This window comes from Phyllopteryx taeniolatus, chromosome 2, assembly GCF_024500385.1.
Source record: "Phyllopteryx taeniolatus isolate TA_2022b chromosome 2, UOR_Ptae_1.2, whole genome shotgun sequence".
Classification (NCBI taxonomy): Eukaryota; Metazoa; Chordata; class Actinopteri; order Syngnathiformes; family Syngnathidae; genus Phyllopteryx; species Phyllopteryx taeniolatus.
This window is the reverse complement of record NC_084503.1, coordinates 3,896,956-3,913,659: the sequence shown is the minus strand read 5'-3', so window position 1 is coordinate 3,913,659 and position 16,704 is coordinate 3,896,956. Positions and strand designations below refer to the sequence as shown.

The 16,704-nt window shown below is 41.5% G+C and overlaps 1 long non-coding RNA gene across 2 annotated transcripts in view; it reads left to right on the top strand.

The window, feature by feature from the left end:
- The first annotated feature begins 9,467 nt into the window (after positions 1-9,467).
- LOC133474517 (uncharacterized) overlaps positions 9,468-16,704 on the top strand; it is a 39,889-nt gene continuing 32,652 nt past the window's right edge. For both annotated transcript variants that reach the window (XR_009787525.1, XR_009787524.1), the window contains exons 1-4: positions 9,468-9,722; positions 11,428-11,573; positions 12,468-12,571; positions 14,877-15,013. This is a non-coding gene — a long non-coding RNA (uncharacterized LOC133474517). The remainder of the gene's footprint in view (positions 9,723-11,427; positions 11,574-12,467; positions 12,572-14,876; positions 15,014-16,704) is intronic.

The following is a 16,704-nucleotide window of genomic DNA, read 5'->3' as shown; positions in this document are numbered from 1 at the left end:
TGGCTCCGATGGTGGGGGAAGATTCTGGTCCGACGTGGCAGGCCCAAACGTATTGTGAGGCTCTGCTGGGAACGTCTGTCAGAATCCCCTGTCAGGAGTTTCCTCATATTCCGGGGGAGGCAGGGTACATCGAGTCCGAGTGGACCATGTTCCGCGCCTCCATTGCTGAGGCGGCCGACCGTAGCTCTGGCTGTAAGGTTGTTAGTGCCTGTCGTGGCGGCAATCCCCGAAGGGGATGCCTTCAAGCTGAAGAAGGAGTCCTATCAGGACGTTGTGAGCCGGTTTGGAGAATACTTCGAAGACCTCTTCAATTCCACCGACACGACTTACCATGAGGGAGCAGAGTCTGGGTTCTCTGATGCGGGCCCTGCTATCTCTGGGGTTGAGGTCACCGAGGTGGTTAAAAAGCTCCTCGGTGGCAAGGCCCCGGGGGTGGATGAGATTCGCCCGGAGTTCCTCAAGGCTCTGGATGTTGTAGGGCTGTCCTGGTTAACACGCTTCAGCAACATCGCATGGACATCGGGGACACTGCCTCTTGATTGGCAGACTGGGGTGGTGGTCCCCCTTTTTAAGAAGGGGGACCGGAGGGTGTGTTCCAACTACAGGGGGATCACACTCCTCAGCCTCCCTGGTAAGGTCTATTCAGGGCTGCTGGAGAGGAGGGTCTGTCGGGAAGTCGAATCTCAGATTCAGGAGGAGCAGTGTGGTTTTTGTCCTGGCCGTGGAACAGTGGACCAGCTCTACAAGTAAACAAGTGAATCATTGTACATTACCATCCATAAAAAAACAATATGACCCGACTAAAACACTGCTATACACTGTACACTGTATGGAGCATTGCCACTCTTCTCATCGAGTCCAATGCCAATTCAAAAGGACACATAATAGTTAAGTCAGAATATTAACAACTTAAAAGAAGCGTCCATGTCAGATAATGATGTAAATGTTGTCCTTCATGTATTGGATAGAAAATTTATTTTTCTTTCTTTTCAGCCCAGGCTTGTCACAGATGCAATATCCGCTCCTTTATAATGTTTCTTTTATCATGCCTTACAAGATAGAGGAGATGAACTAGGCAGAGAGTAGCTTTTCCTATCAGCAGGACCTATGCATTTTACTTCATGATGAAAAGAAGTCTGCCTTTGTTTACTTATCAGAAAGAAGTGGGTTGCTATGCTTCTGACTGAGAAATATTAATTAAAACGTCTATAGAGGTGTGACAATTGTAGCTGTAGCTGAACTCCCGATTGCTTTGTCAATGCCTTTTCATTTGAAGTTGTTCTATTGCTATTGTGTGTTACACAAAAATGTGCTGTGGGTGTGCAGGGCATTTTTAAAGTATGTGTTAGAAAGTAAAACGAAGCACTTTCCTTAAACTACTCAAGGTTTTTTTTACTCATATAATAACTAGCAACCCTTTCAGTGACTGTTTTTCTCAATGTCTTTATGTCTCAAAAGTGTTCTGTTGTTGTACTAGAGCGGCTCCAACTACCGGAAACAAATTCCTCGTGTGTTTTTTGGACATACTTGGCAAATAAAGATGATTCTGATTCTGATTCTGATAATCTCTCTGCAACTATCCATCCATCCATCGCTGCACCGCTTATCCTCACAAGGGTCGCGGGCGTGCTGGAGCCTATCCCAGCTATCTTCGGGCGAGACGAGGGGTACACCCTGAACTGGTCACCAGTCAGTCGCAGGGCACATAGAAACAAACAACCATTCGCACTCACATTCACACCTACGGGCAATTTAGAGTCTTCTTTCACCCTACCACGCATGATTTTGGGATGTGGGAGGAAATCGGAGTACCCGGAGAAAACCCACGTAGGCACGGGGAGAACATGCAAACTCCACACAGGCGAGGCCGGGATTTGAACCCCGGTCCTCAGACCTGTGAGGCAGACGCTCTAACCAGTGCAGCCACCTCTGCAACTGTTATATCAAAAATTTGCTTTATGTTAACACCCATTTATTTACTGCAGTGTCTTAGGAAGAGCAGAAAAGATGATAGCCTCTGTTGTGGAAGGCAAGAAATAATCAGTGGTACAGCACGAGTCAGGTGACAGCATGTTCTCCTCAGAGCTCGTAAAAGTTAATTAAAGAAAAAAGGAATTTTTATTGTGCTCCATAGCTCAAGCACAGGCTCTTGGCTCTGCTTAATAACAGCCTCTCCTGAAGCTGCTGTCAAGAGAGGACCACAGCAGAATAATAGCTAACTACAGATGTGTGTACACTATGTGTGTGTGTTCCTTGGTCCCTTCATTATGTTTATGTTTGCAATAATTCAGGTTTTGAATTTCAAGGTCACATATTCTCTCAGCCAGAATTTAAAACACAAGCTAGCTAGCTAGCTAATAGGACAGGAGCAGTTGGTTTGAGTGGCATCCCAAGCAGTGGGCCAGCACGGCCTTCTCTGCTGCCATATATAGACTGTGGGAATAGCAAAATTATAGTCACCATATATTTCTATACCCATTCAACTGTCCCCATTTGTCATGTTCTCTTCATTTTGTAAATGTTCCCTGGGCTGCATTGATCTCACTTAAGGTCGTTTGTGTTAGTGATGTCCTCCAATCAGATGTCAGCTCTATGTTACCAGCTTGACAAAAATCTTGATGTTTTTAATAATAATTATAATAAATGACAGTGAAATGCCATGTTCCTTTAACCGGTAAGATTTTGGGTTGGAGATGCCAGGGTCAACTAGTAGAAATGTTTAGTGATGTATTTTCTTTAACTTAATAACAACATGTTTGTTTTTTTATTGCATTCTAGAACTACACTGCATCTCACTAAGAAATGTATGTAATTTTTTTAGATGTGAGAGTCATTATCAGACAGTGCTAATCGATATAGAGCAGTTTAATCTTTGTAAATGCAGATGTTTTGATATGGCTCTTGTGTTGGAGGTCATTTGATTTTGAATAAGGTTATGTTGTTGTTGATTGGTGCATGAAAAAGACCATAAAAATATTAAAATACCCTTGTATTTTGTAATGGGTAAGATTACAAAAAAACTGTCAAATCTTAAGATATGGGCAAAATTTGCTCGATCCTTCATGTTTAACTGTGTGGCAGATGTCAAATGCTTTAGGTAGTCATTGTGTTGAGTGTTGAGTTTGTCTCTTGAGTCTACAAGCCCTTAAAATAAGGAAGCAAAAACTGGCTTTTTTTTAATATCGCCCCCATTCTAAACATTTTTTTTGCAGTGTCTTGTGGATGTTCAGCTTGAAGCTGTAAATGCAGTTCTATCGCGAATATTCAATCTTTTTCCTTTCCTTTACGGCAGGTCTCTCCAGCTCTCATTAATGCTAATTTATGCACCCTGGCTGGCACAACGCTCACAGGGAGGGTCCTCTTCCTTGATTACCAGCAGTGAGGGTAGGGCTATGGGAAGCTGGGGTGAGGGTGACCTGGACAGACACCTCATTTAATTTAATACATTGGAGCATGCACAAGCGAGGGGAGTTGAGGCGAGGGAGGGAGATAATCAAGAGGCTGGGCCCTTATAAATGTGCTCTGAGATGACAGAAGAGATTGGATTTGGAAACGAAGAGCAAAGCCAAGCGGAAAACAGTTGATTGATTCCATTCAAGTGATTGTACTCACTGATGGGGAATGAGTTATTTTATTTATTTATTTATTTTTTCTCAGGGAGCAGGATCTGATGAGTTTTTTTTTTTCCTCATTTATTTTCTTTTTGTAAATTCATCAGAAGCATTTTCATTACATATTCCTTATTCAGCAAATGTTACCCTTTCTGGTGCACCTTCTCACAAATTGCCTATTATTACGTTCCTCTTTTGCAGCAAAATAGAAACATAGAAAACTTCATATTTATTTCTAAGTACAGTGGGGAGGGGGGTGATAATAGTCATTCTGAAGAATTGACCCAGCAAAAAAAAACAAAACACTGTTATAGTAAATTAACACAATTGATGATACCATTTAAGCACAATTTCACCAAAACTGCTTAAACAATTTTCCATGAAAGATATTTAAAATAGCTAAGGAAAATCTGTTAAATTACCATGCAGATTTGGATGAAGTTGTGGATCCATTACCTTAATTTCTCGTGTATAATACGCTCTCGAGTATATTACGCAGCCCTAGTCTGCACTGTACAATAGAAACCGAAAACTCTTAAGCTCTTAACTAATGCCATGTTTCCACCAATGGACTCAAGAAAAGATGTTGCAGTTCAGATCAATAAGCCTGATAACACTGGCATTTGATTGGATTTTCTAAACTATATGAACGGGGATCATGTCTGGTTTTTTTTCTGTATTATGTTATGTTTTGCTTAATGATTGTGCTTTTGAAATAAAATACCTTGGAGTTTAATTTGTATTCCATGAAAAATAAAATAGATGTGGTTTACCTGATCACTCGTGTATTCTTCATCTTCCAAATTCTGCCAAGGTATGTGAACTCATGAGCGCAACTGTGCCTCTTGAGGAGTCAGCTGTGGCTTTAAATGCCATACGCCTGTTCGTGGACTCCACACTGTGACGAATGTCAGGAAATCAGATGGTGCACATCACAGACAGATTATGAAATCCTCTGTCTGCTTGATTTAGCCTTGTCTCTGCTTCTTAATGGCTTAATATGATTAAAGCAAGCAAACTAAGCATTATTAGATTAGTTAAGATGACATGGAGACTTTGTTGCCGATTACCTTTTCTTTTATTGGAATGCTGCTTGAAATTAACATTGCTTTCACTAATTTGATTTTGCATTGCCCCAGGAAATACCAGACTGCTCTGGTTTGCCTTCTGAGTCAAATGCTAGAACAAGGTAAAATTTGCCATTCCTTTGCAAAGTTCACTGCATCGGATTGAGATGCTGGTTTTGCGTTACATGTGGTTGCAGGTAGGAAAAAATGGGAATAGGAAAAAAGTATTGTTTCGCATTATTTTCCCACTTTAATGTTTAAGATCAACAAACAAATATAAATATCAGACAAAGATAACCCAAGTAAACATAAAATTCATTTTTTAAATTGTGATTTTATTTATTAAGAAAATAAATATTCAAAGCTGCCTGGCCCTGTGTGAAAAAGTAATTGCCCCTCTTGTTAAATCATAAATAACTGTGGCTAATGTTTTGGAAAGATGAGTTCATTAATACGAACCACACACAAGCTTGATTACCTCCAGACCTGTTCAGTCAATAAATCACTTAAATAGAAGCTGTCTGACAAAATGAAGTCAGCCAAAAGATCTCAAAAAGCTGCAACAAAATGCCACAATCCAAAGAAACTCAAGAACAGAAGAGAAAGAAAGTAATTGACATCTATCACTCCTTTTATCCTTTTATCTTCCCTGTTTAATTGATGGTTACTATTGAAATGCTTTTAAGTGTTTGTATTTATGTCTGTTGGTATTATGGTTATTATTCTCACCCTGCACTGCAAAGCAAATTTCCCAGCTGAGGGACAATAAACATGACTCTGACTCTGTATGGACTGATGAGACGAAAGTAGAATTTTTGGAAGGTCTGTGTCTTGTTATAGAGTATCTGCTGTAAATCTAACACAGCATTTTAAAAAGGAACATATCAACCGTCAAACAAGGTGGTGGTAGCGTGATAGTCTGGGGCTGCTTTTCCTCTTCAAGGCCTGGATGACTTGTTGTGACTGATGGAACCACAAATTCTGCTCTAAAGGAGAATCTTCAGCCATCAGTTCGTGACCTCAAGCTGAAGCACACTTTGATTCTGCAGCAGGACAACTAAATCTAAAACACACAAGCAAGTCAACTTCTGGTTTCAAAAAAAAAATAAAGTTTTGGAACAGCCTGGTCAAAGTCAGGACTTGAATCCAATTGAAACGCTGTGGCATGACGTTAAAAAGATCGCTCATGGTCGGAAGCCCTCCAGTATTGCTGAGTTAAAACAATTCTGCAAGGAAGAAAGGGCCAAAATATCCCCATAGAGATGTGAAAGACTCATTACCAGTTTTAGAATACGCTTGATTTCAGTTGTTCCAGTTATTAGGTTTAGCGGATAATTACTTTTTCCACACAGGGCTGGGTAACTTTTTTCCTTAAGAAATAAAATCACCATTTAAAAACTGCATTTCATGTTTACTTGGTTTATCTTTGTCTGATATTTACATTTGTTTGATGATCTTTAACATGAAAGTTGGAAAAATATGCAAAATAATGAGAGTTTGAGGGGGGCAAATACTTTTTCATGACACTGTAAGGAGGGCCAGTGTGCGTGTGTTTCTACTTACTGGCAGTGTTTGCCGCATTGTTCAAAAAAAAATCCGGTCAGCATAATCCGCCTTTGCGGGGTTCATTAATTGCATTTAAGAATGGACGCGAGCTGAATCAGAACTTGCTTTCCTCAGCTTTCACGATACAAAGGCCCTGTCGCCTCAAAGGCTAGTGAAGGGTATTTCCATTCTTGTTTTACATTTACCTTTTGAAAGTTTGTCCACACTGTGGATTTGTATATAATAAATTGAACACATTGCATTTCCCAGTAAGAATGAGTTTCAGACAGCAACTATTCACATTACTGCATAATATACAGTACTTTGAATGCTCATCATATTATGGAATCATATAGATGGATGATGGATGTTCTGCAAATTACCATTGAAAATGTACCATAGAAAACTAATTATGCTCTTTTATCTCTCCTTCAATATACCATTGTACATTTTATTCATTTGTTTTTGATGCAGTTTTTACAATATAATATAATATAATAATATGCTAACACAATTCAATTAAGATGCCCCCTGACTGGAACAAAGCCTTTTGTCAGACTGCCTTGTCTTCGAGTTCCAAACCATTTTTATTTTCCAGAATGAAACGTTCGAAAATCCATTTAAGATGGCCTCTGCAGCTTTGGCTCTCAGAAATACAAACGCTTAAAACTGGAGGTCACTTCCACACTTGTTTAATAGCTACTCAGAGTACTTTAGTGAGTGTGTTTTTGCCCTGACTGCCAATAAATACTCAAGGACCAAGAAAGGTTTACCCTTTCTCATTTTAAAGGCATAGTTTATTTTTCAAAGAATATAATGCAGGGAAAGCTCTCTGCCTGGCCTTTATTATCAACCTTGAATAGTCAGTTCTGGTGAAATGCAGAGATGCTTATAGAGCACATTTTACATGTATTCAGTAATGCAAGTCAATGAGCATTACATAAAAGAGGTGGGTTCTCAACAGAGAGCACTTCAAACTTTTTAGAGGTAATGTTAATAAAAGGATAGTCCTTTATCTTACACATCTTGCAGAATATCCATAACCTGGACATAGTGTCACACTATCCTGTTCCTGTTAGCTATCGGGTAGATGTCACATAATCATTTGTAATGATCAATATAGTGGACCATAGTGTTTGTGTATTGAATGTATGTGTCTTCTGTGTGTCATTTAATACAGGTATTTTAGGAATAGCTGCCTCTCGCTTAATGTTTATGGGTTTGTTTCTCTCCCAACGCCTTTTTTCTCTGCCTGGTGGCAGGAGGGAGCTTCCCATGCATTTCACGTTCATCCTCAAGTTCAGCCGTTGCTATGGTGGTTGCTAGGGATTTAGCCGAGAGTGACGTGACAGGTCCAAATGTTGAAGGTGTCCTTCTTTCAGAAAGCGATGGAGGAGGAATGAGCAATCACCTCAGAGTGATTCTCATTTATCTTTTGAAATATTGGAAGTGATTTCAAAAAGAAAACACAGACACAGCACACAAGAGCTGTAATTAAAAAGGACAAGCCTTGAACAATTTAGGGAAATGCACCCTTTCTATCTCATGCTTGTTCATTCATTTCCCATCTATTTTCATTCTAATGCTGTGATTTGTATCCATTTATTACAAGCAACGAGACCCAGTAATGGATTTTTTTTTAGAGTTATCATGAATACTACTACGGTAAGCATTAATACCTCTTACAATCATCCTGCCCCCCACCTTATTGGGGTGGAGGGGTGTCGATATGATCCTAGGAGCTAGGTTGCTGGGGGTTTTATGCTCCTGGTTGGGTCACCCAGGGCAACCAGGTTCTAGGTGCGGGACCAGACAAAGCACAGTGCCCTATGACAAAGAACAATATTGGATGATTATTTTCCTCATCCATGTTTGGGTCCCCGGGGCCGCCTTCTGGAGCCAGGCCTGGAGTTGGGCTTGATGGTGAGCACCTGGGAGCCAGGCCCAGTTGATGGGGCCCAGCCGGGCACAACCTGAATAGGCAACATGGATCCCCCATCCCATGGGTTCACCACCTGTGGGAGGGAACAAAGGGGTCGGGTACAATGTGTGCTGGGTGGTAGCCAAAGGCAGGGTCCTTGGCGGTGCGATCCCCGGCTACAGAACCTCGCTTTCGGGATGTTGAATGTCACTTCTCTCTTGTTTGTGCTTATGCAACAAACAGCAGCTCGGCCCTTTTCGGATTACTTAAAGGGGGTCCAGGAGAGTGCTCCCGCTGGGGCCGCTCTCATTCTGCTGGGGAACGTCAGTGGTCAAGTGGGCAATGGCAGTGAGACCTGCAAGGAGAATTTAGAGTAATGCCCGACCACCATTCTCCGGACTAGAACCTGAGCGGTGTTCGGTTATTCGGCTATGCTTCACTTGGGTTTGAATATTAAGCTCGATCAGTTGAGGATTTCGTTGAAACTACCCCATCAGTTGTGGTTATTTGGTATGAATTCGCCATGATCAGGCCCCTGTCTTGCCCCTTAACCTTAGATTTGTCATTGGGTTACCTGCCTCCAGAAGTACAGTAACTATGAGGGTCACTGGGAGTGTAGTGGTTCATTTAGCTGATTTTCATATAGCTGGCATGAGTTCAGTAGACAAACAACAAGGTTTTAAAAAAAAAAAATCTCCGTCCTCATGAAAACACAGCTCTCAAGCGCAATCAGAAGTCTGAAACAGCAAGTTCAGCTGGCTCAGCAATACATTCTGACACCTCTACCATGCTAGATGTGATTCATGTTTCAAATTCTGGGCTCATATACTGTATACAGAGCCAAGGAGATGAAGTCGGCCATTTGTGCTTTAAAAGTTCCACTATATATCATTGCACAACATGAAATCCGCACAAGTGAGGGAATAGCATCATTAAGCATGCTCCATTGCAAAGTAAAGTTTAACAGCATCATGTTGCTGTCTACACACAAAAACTGAATTCTGTTCCACAACTCAAGAAGCAACATTTGTTTGTTCACCGAAACCCATAATAATGAAAAATACGGTATATGCTTTGACAATATCCGTGTACGTGTGTTTCTGTAATCAATGCCGGCCTAATGATAATGCCCACGACCCAACTCAAGAGCTCAAGGCCTGGGAGAGAAAGACCTGCCCTTTCTCCTGCTTACTCTCCTGCTGCTTTTCTCTGTCCCGCATCCCATAGCTGCAGCAGCCATCACACAACCTCCGGCGGCCGTTTCAGCCCAGAGAAAAAAAAGCCTGAAACCCGGATCAATAACTTAAGTCTTGTCTTCCTAATTGCTCATTGGTCAACGTTGGCTCCAGACCATGTGTAAGTGTAAGTGCATGTTCCGCAGCGTCCATTTCGAAACACTTTCGACCCAGTGTTTGGCTTTTTCTCTTCTCTCTCTGCCTCGTCCTCGACTCCATTTGTCCGTGTTCGCTATGGGAAAAAAACCTGACTCGAGAAGGATCTGTTCAGTTATCTCGATGGGATGAGATTCCAAAGAGATGCAGCTCTCCGGCACGGGCCCGTGACTTCCAGGCTCCTCAGGTAAATATACGAGTTTAATGACGAACAGGGAGATTAGCTAGTTACACTCGCTCGCAATTTCGCTGAGCGGCAAGAAATTAGCTGGTCTCGTCTGGGTTTTTCTGAACGACTTATTATATGATCTAATGCAGACGCACTTTATGAGTGTGGAGCATGGCATATGGAGAGGGCAGTATTGATTGTGCTCATTGTGAATTATGTGAATAGATAAAAGTGTGAGCGTGCATATATATTAGCCAATTATGATCCCAGGTGCCAATGTAAAAATGCTGCTGAATAAATATGAAATATGCCTCTATCAGCATCCAACTTGTGTCTCCTCGACACCAGTCATTTGAGATGATAATTGGGATGGCGTGTTTGCCTTTTTTCTTGATGAGACGAGATATTGCGGTCGCTCTCCACCGCCTGGATTTAAATGTGTATTGATCAGTGCGAGTCTCCGGAGCTCAAATCAAACCAGCAGTGCAGCCTCCCCACACTTGCATATAGCTGTGCCTTGCTTTTTCCACGTCATATTTTCATGAAATCTCACAACCCAATGCCTGAAAACACCGATTATTGTGTCACTTTATACGCCACGGTTGCTTGCATTTGTTCTCGCCTCCTTTGTCCATTATTAGTGTGCTAATGTCAGGATTTAAATGAAGTATTGATCAGTTGGGGAGAATAGAGAGGGAGGGAGCGATTGTGAGGCAAAGACAGCAAGACCCGGGTTATCGTGCGGATCGCACACAGAAAGAGAGCGCAAACGCGTGAGACGCGTTTTAAGTGAATCCGCAAAATAGCTTTTTTGCATAATCTTTAACCATAATTCAGGAATAACCACCAGGGTCTTTTGTTTGACTCGGAGACGATGCTTTTAAAAGGACAGCGATAGAAAGCGTCTCCATTTTTCTTTTTAATTCAGGATTTTTATTAATTCCGTGGAATACTTGCCAAGCCTGTATGCAGATGCTTAAAAAAATGGTCTGTCTCGGTTCCTGTCTGAGTCTCCATTTTGTTTGGCCGTCATTTCGTCGACAACGCTGCAGCCTCGGACACACCGGGCGAAGGGTCCAAGTGAAGCCGAGGCTAGGTCTGTTTACCGTTCTCTTGCTACTTTCCGTTTTCCCTCCCTGCTCTTCCTCTCTCTCTCACATCATCTTTGGCTCTCTCTCTCCTCCTTCCATCGCGTCCTCTCGTCTGATTGAGGAGAGCATCATTGTGTTAATTAGTAGCTTGTTTATTGTTGTTGGTGCATCTACCGGGCAGGCAGCTGTGTACCGCATAGCTCGCCATGGACAACAATGTTCCTCATACTGTAGCTATGTGATTAAATGTATGTGAAATATAAATATATCAGTGCGTCAGATATTGTTGTACATTGTTTTAGTCATTCAAATGTTTAACTGAATTTCTAAGTCCACCATAACTTAATGAGGAATTGCAGTTACCAAATATTTGTTTTAAGCTTTCATTTCATGAGGTTATTCAGATCATAGTCCTCAAAACCTTCTGCAGTCCTCCTGACGCATAACAAGCAGCTCCAGGCCTATACTTAATACACTGGCATTTCTTTATCTCCAAGTATCTGCATTGTAGGATAAGAAGTCTGGACGCTTCCATGCTGCAGTGTGTGAGCATGTTGTCCGCTCAGAGAGGATAGGTTTGGTGGATTGATTTTCCTCCTCTTGTCGCCGCCCTGCCTCCTTTTGTGGTTCAGTCGCTGGACAGCCGGGAGCAAGGATGTCTCAGTGCCATTCCGAAGAATAGAGAACTAACATGATCTACCGAGGAACATAGTTGACTGCAGCATTGCCAACGGTAGCTTCAGAGCCAGGTCACCAGGTTCGGGAATTCCACAGGCAGGTACAGTGTTCTCTCCAAGGCCCGGGTTTTCCCATTAGGCCTCAGAACCATCACGCTTCATATTCCCATTCTTATTTGTGTATGTTGAGCATGACAATGTTTATTGTTTTGTATTTCCCTCCTAATGTTACTTGATATTCACTAAACATGCTTTTGATTAAAAAAAATATATACTCACATTGTACAGTTTAGGTACACTTCCACAATCTAATGTGATTCAATACAAAATTTGGCCTTTACCAAGGTAATGATTCTCAATTGGCCGGCACGGTAGTCGACTGGTTAGCACATCTGCCTCACAGTTCTGGGGACGGGTTTCAATCCCCGGCCCCGCCTTTGTGGAGGCTGCATGTTCTCCCCGTGCCTGGGTGGGTTTTCTCCGGGCACTCCGGTTTCCTCCCACATCCCAAAAACATGCGTGGTAGGTTGATTGAAGACTCTAAATTGCCCGTTAGGTGTGAATGTGCGTGCGAATGGTTGTTTGTTTCTATGTGCCCTCCTATTGGCTGGCGACTGGTTCAGGGTGTATCCTGCCTCCCGCCCGCTTTCTAATAACGACAGTATTTTGCCTCTAATATTTTTGCTTGCCTTATTTAGCGACACAAGCGCGACACAGGTTGTTGGGGCTTTTGCAGGTAAGGCAATTAAGAACAGATTCCGATTTGCAATGTCGACCTGGCAGCAGACAGCAAAGCCGAACAAAGCAAAATAAAAGCAAATACAAATACATATAAAACAAACTGTACAGTGTGACCTAGTTACATAATTGCATTAAATTATAGGACATAGTGAATAAAAGGATCAAAACAGGCTAAAAAAACCCAAAAACAAAACAGGTGCAGCGATCATGTACAATATTCATTACTAAGGCGAGTTTTATCTTTTTTGTTGCAGGGTGCTCCAGTTGTTTGTTGAAAACATTTTAAAAGATCGACCGAGTATTGCCGACTTTAGGAACAAAGAGGTTAATGAAACTGCTGGAACGGAGAGTGCGACTGGTGGGTATGGTATGGTTGTGATCATATATTGAAGATTGGAAGAAAAGTTTGGATTTATTACTGTTTTAACCAAACTTTTGATAATAAACTAACGCATACAATTGTATTATATCTAGCTATCATATACCTTTTATTATATGCATGTTCAAATAATTTGATTGAAACATTTTCCTCATGCAGTCAAGCCATTCTCTCTCCTTCCTCTTTCACTGCCGTAATTTGGTAAAGTTGTAGTTTGCAGGTGTTGTCTTTTAAAACATGCTTGAGCATCATTGCCAAAAGAAGAAAGTCGCAAATGTTGCTCCAAAATGACTTACCGCGTTGTCCCAGAGGGCTCCAAGCACAGAGAAGTCAATAGTGCTTCTGCACGCAGTTAACATAAAAGCTTCCTTTTGGCACTGTAAAGTTTGAACTGACATTTGTGGGTGTCACGACATATTGTAGTGCTTGAGAAAAGGTTCAGTCGAGTGATCTTGAGCCCATGTGGTCAGCATTAACATCATGTTGGTTCTTGATGAAGTGTCTTCTGAGGGACACTTGTTTTATCGCTATAACTTGCACAATCCCAAACAGTTTAGGATGACATTTACCAGATGAACATAGACAAAACGTGATATGCTAAACATATATTTTCTTCATGCTCTCTGCATTGAACACCGCGTGCATTTAAACATCATTGTTTGCACTGGGCTCGTTTGACAATATATTACATCCAAACTTAACTTTTTATGCTTTGGCTTGTCAGACAAAAAATAAATAGAAGATCTGGGAGCTCATGGTGCAGCCCCATCTGCCTGCCATTTGTGATACACATTTCCTTCTAAGTACCGTAGTTTCACGACCATAAGGCGCACCGTATTAAAAGTTATGGGGTCTATTTCTGTATTTAACACATACATAAGGCGCACCGCATTATTGGGCGCAGGCATGGTAAAACATACGTGAGCTTAAAACATACAGTAGCATGCATGCACACTAAAACAATGTTTTTTAAAAGGCAGCGGGAGCAAAACTGAGTTCGGTTGTACTTTATTGAAGTATTTAACAATGTTCTCATTTTTTGAGCATTCTTCATCCACAAATCCATCAAAGTCCTCATCTTCTGTATCCGAAATGAACAGCTGGGGAAGTTCTCCATCAAACATGCCGGGTTCCCTCTCGTACTCGTCGGAGTCAGAAATGATGCCGGCTTTTACGAAAGCGCGAACAACAGTGCAAGCAGACACGTTAGCCCAAGCATCCACAATCCATTCACAAATTGTGGCGTAACTCGCGCGGCGCTGCCTCCTAGTCTTAGTAAGGCGGTGTTCGCCATCTGTCATCCATCGCTCCCACGCCGCTCTACATTTTTTAATGCATCTCAAGATTCAAATTAACCTTGCTGGTTGCATTCCTTAACCGAAGAGCATTGACGTCCGTATTATTGGGAAGCTTTTATTTTGAAGGTGGCTTTCGCCGCGAGTTAGCGACTTATTAGGGGCGGCTGGCTTGATTGCTACTTTACGAGTGGAGGCCGGCGGACCGCCCTGGGTCCCTCGGTGTGGGTCGTGTCCCGTCCGCCGGGCTGCTCTCAGGTGGACCCCTGGGCCTGATCCCGCCCCTCGATTGATTGGGTGGGGTCTGAGCCGTTGCGGTGCGGCCACAGCAATTACAGGACACGGTGTCAATTCACTTGCATGTATCCGCAGGCACACACCCCTAGGACTCTTTCACTGGGTGTGGGGTCACGCACTTATATGCAAATCGCTTGTGTATCCCCTCACATATACTCTGGTCCTGTAGACTTTTATAATTTACATAATTAATGCCACCACACTTCAGTTGTACAGCCGGGTTCACGACCCTTGTCCTGCATGCTTCTTCTCCTGTCCTTGTCCTGTTCTATCTTGTCCTGTCCTTCCCTCACAGGGTGTAGCACTGCAGCCGCATGCAACACTCATATTTAATGTTTCATTGTTGGAGATAATGTAATGATTTACTTCTCTCATCCTGTTTACAATTAGTGCTTTGTCTTTTGTCTTTGTTTCTTTCTCCCTTGCAGAAACTTTGTTCTGTTCGCCTGATCAAGTCTGATGCTCAATAAACCTCAATTATAAATCCACAACGGAAGCTTAAAAAGTCCACTGTGACACAGTAAAACTGTCCCGGCATAAAAGGGATACAGATTTTCCATTCTGCTTGACCTAACAGCCGAACAGGACAAAAAAAGTCCGTTATGAGTATCGTCATGGAACAAATTTAACTCGTGCTTCAAGGCACCACCGTATACATAATGGTAGTTCAATAGTGTTTGTTATTTTTCCAGGCTTCCATATATGGGCCTGAAACCATCCATCCATTTTCATAGATTTACCTTTGGACCGGGGGGCAAAGCGAGAGAGAAGTCACGCAGGGCAACATGCAAATTCCCAACAGAAAGGCCAAAAATCTTCTTCATGTGAGGTAAGTGTTGTGCTACCTCTACGTCTGCGTCATTAAAACAAACAAAAAAAAATAGATATCCATTTCTTCATGTGTAATTTTGCATAATCAGATTGTTGTAGCTCAGCCACATAGTTTGAATATTTATTCCCAGATCAGATGGAGAAAATGTTCCATTTCAGCTGTGGTCAATAAGAAGTCATGAGGTAGTCACATTTCTAATGTTTTTCACTTCTCTTTCTGACACCTTTTGTTGACTTCAACTTGTGCACAGCCTTCTCTCCGCTTTAATGATGCATATATCCTATCTGCAGTCATTGGCTAATCCCAACATTGCTAGCTCAGGAGAAGATTACTTCTTCCAGACAGAGGACAGAGAAGCAAAGCTACATTAGATGGGGGATGGAGGTTTGAAAGAGATGCCTCAGTAATACAATATCCAGGCCAATTGTGGCGGTCGACAGTTCTATACCATATGTACAGTATATAAATTATGTGTATGTCAAAAAGTTCCTCTGCAGAAGGATATTTCATGTTTTACAGTTGCAATCTATTTTGTACTTGCTACAAAACTTTCTAGACAAAAGTAGTGGGACATGTGGATAGTAGACACTGATTGTTTACAGTGACAATTATTCATTCATTCATCTTCCGTTCCGCTTAGCCTAGTGACAATTATTTATATAATCTTTTCTATAATGGCGTGTTTAGATTTCTTTTAAAATAGTTTCCCTAAAATTTGATATTTAGTTACTTGCAGAGTGATGAAATGCTAATATTAATAATAATAATTATTATTATATATATATATATATATAAATGCTAATATTAATAATTATTATTATTATTTTATATATATATATAATACTAATTATTATTAGTAATGGTAGTAGTTGTAGTAGTAGTATATCTTTAGAATCAACAAGCAGCAACATTTCTCCATCAGAAAAGATTAACATTAACATTTTTGGGGAAAAGGGATAAAGAACAAATATCCATCACTGAAAATAATACGTATACACAGAGTATACAACTGTATGTAGAAGATGGCTGCATCACAGGTTTAAGCATTTTCTTCTTCTAAAAACGTTCCCATGGGCTTTATTGGAGCTTCTTTCTGAGGGAAAGATTTCAGGTGTAAATAAATGCAAGTGTTACGTGCAAGCTAAGTCCAGCAAGTGCTGTCATCATGCTGGTCGCCTGACAAAAAGCCTGACTTTTAGGGCCGAATGATTGCTAATAAAACATGTGATTGAGAGGAGAAGAGAGTGAGAAGCATAAACAAGCAGGATTGTGCCCTTTAATTTCACCGTCTCCAGAGAATTGCTTTTGCTGTGTCTCAGAGTGAGTCCCACACACAAGCAGTTTAGTTGTCTGCCCAAGGACTGAAATTTAATTTAGCCCGTGTTGTCAGTGTGCGTGGGTGTGGGTGTGTGCACAAAATGCATGTGTGTTTGTGTGTTTCTGTCTTTGTTTGCATGAGTCAGTTTGGAGCACAAAACTTGCTTTGCATGAACTGTAACTGCAATCATTATTTTTTTTTTTTGCTGTAGTCTTTCTGTGTGCAAACTGCATTGTGTGTTTTCTTATTCTCTTGTGACTTAATCATTTTACACGGGTTGTTACAATATTGTCTCACATTGTGGTTGCACAGTAGTGTTTGTTTGCTCTCTGCTCTGGTGCTTTTGGATTTGAATGTTTCTTCCGCATTT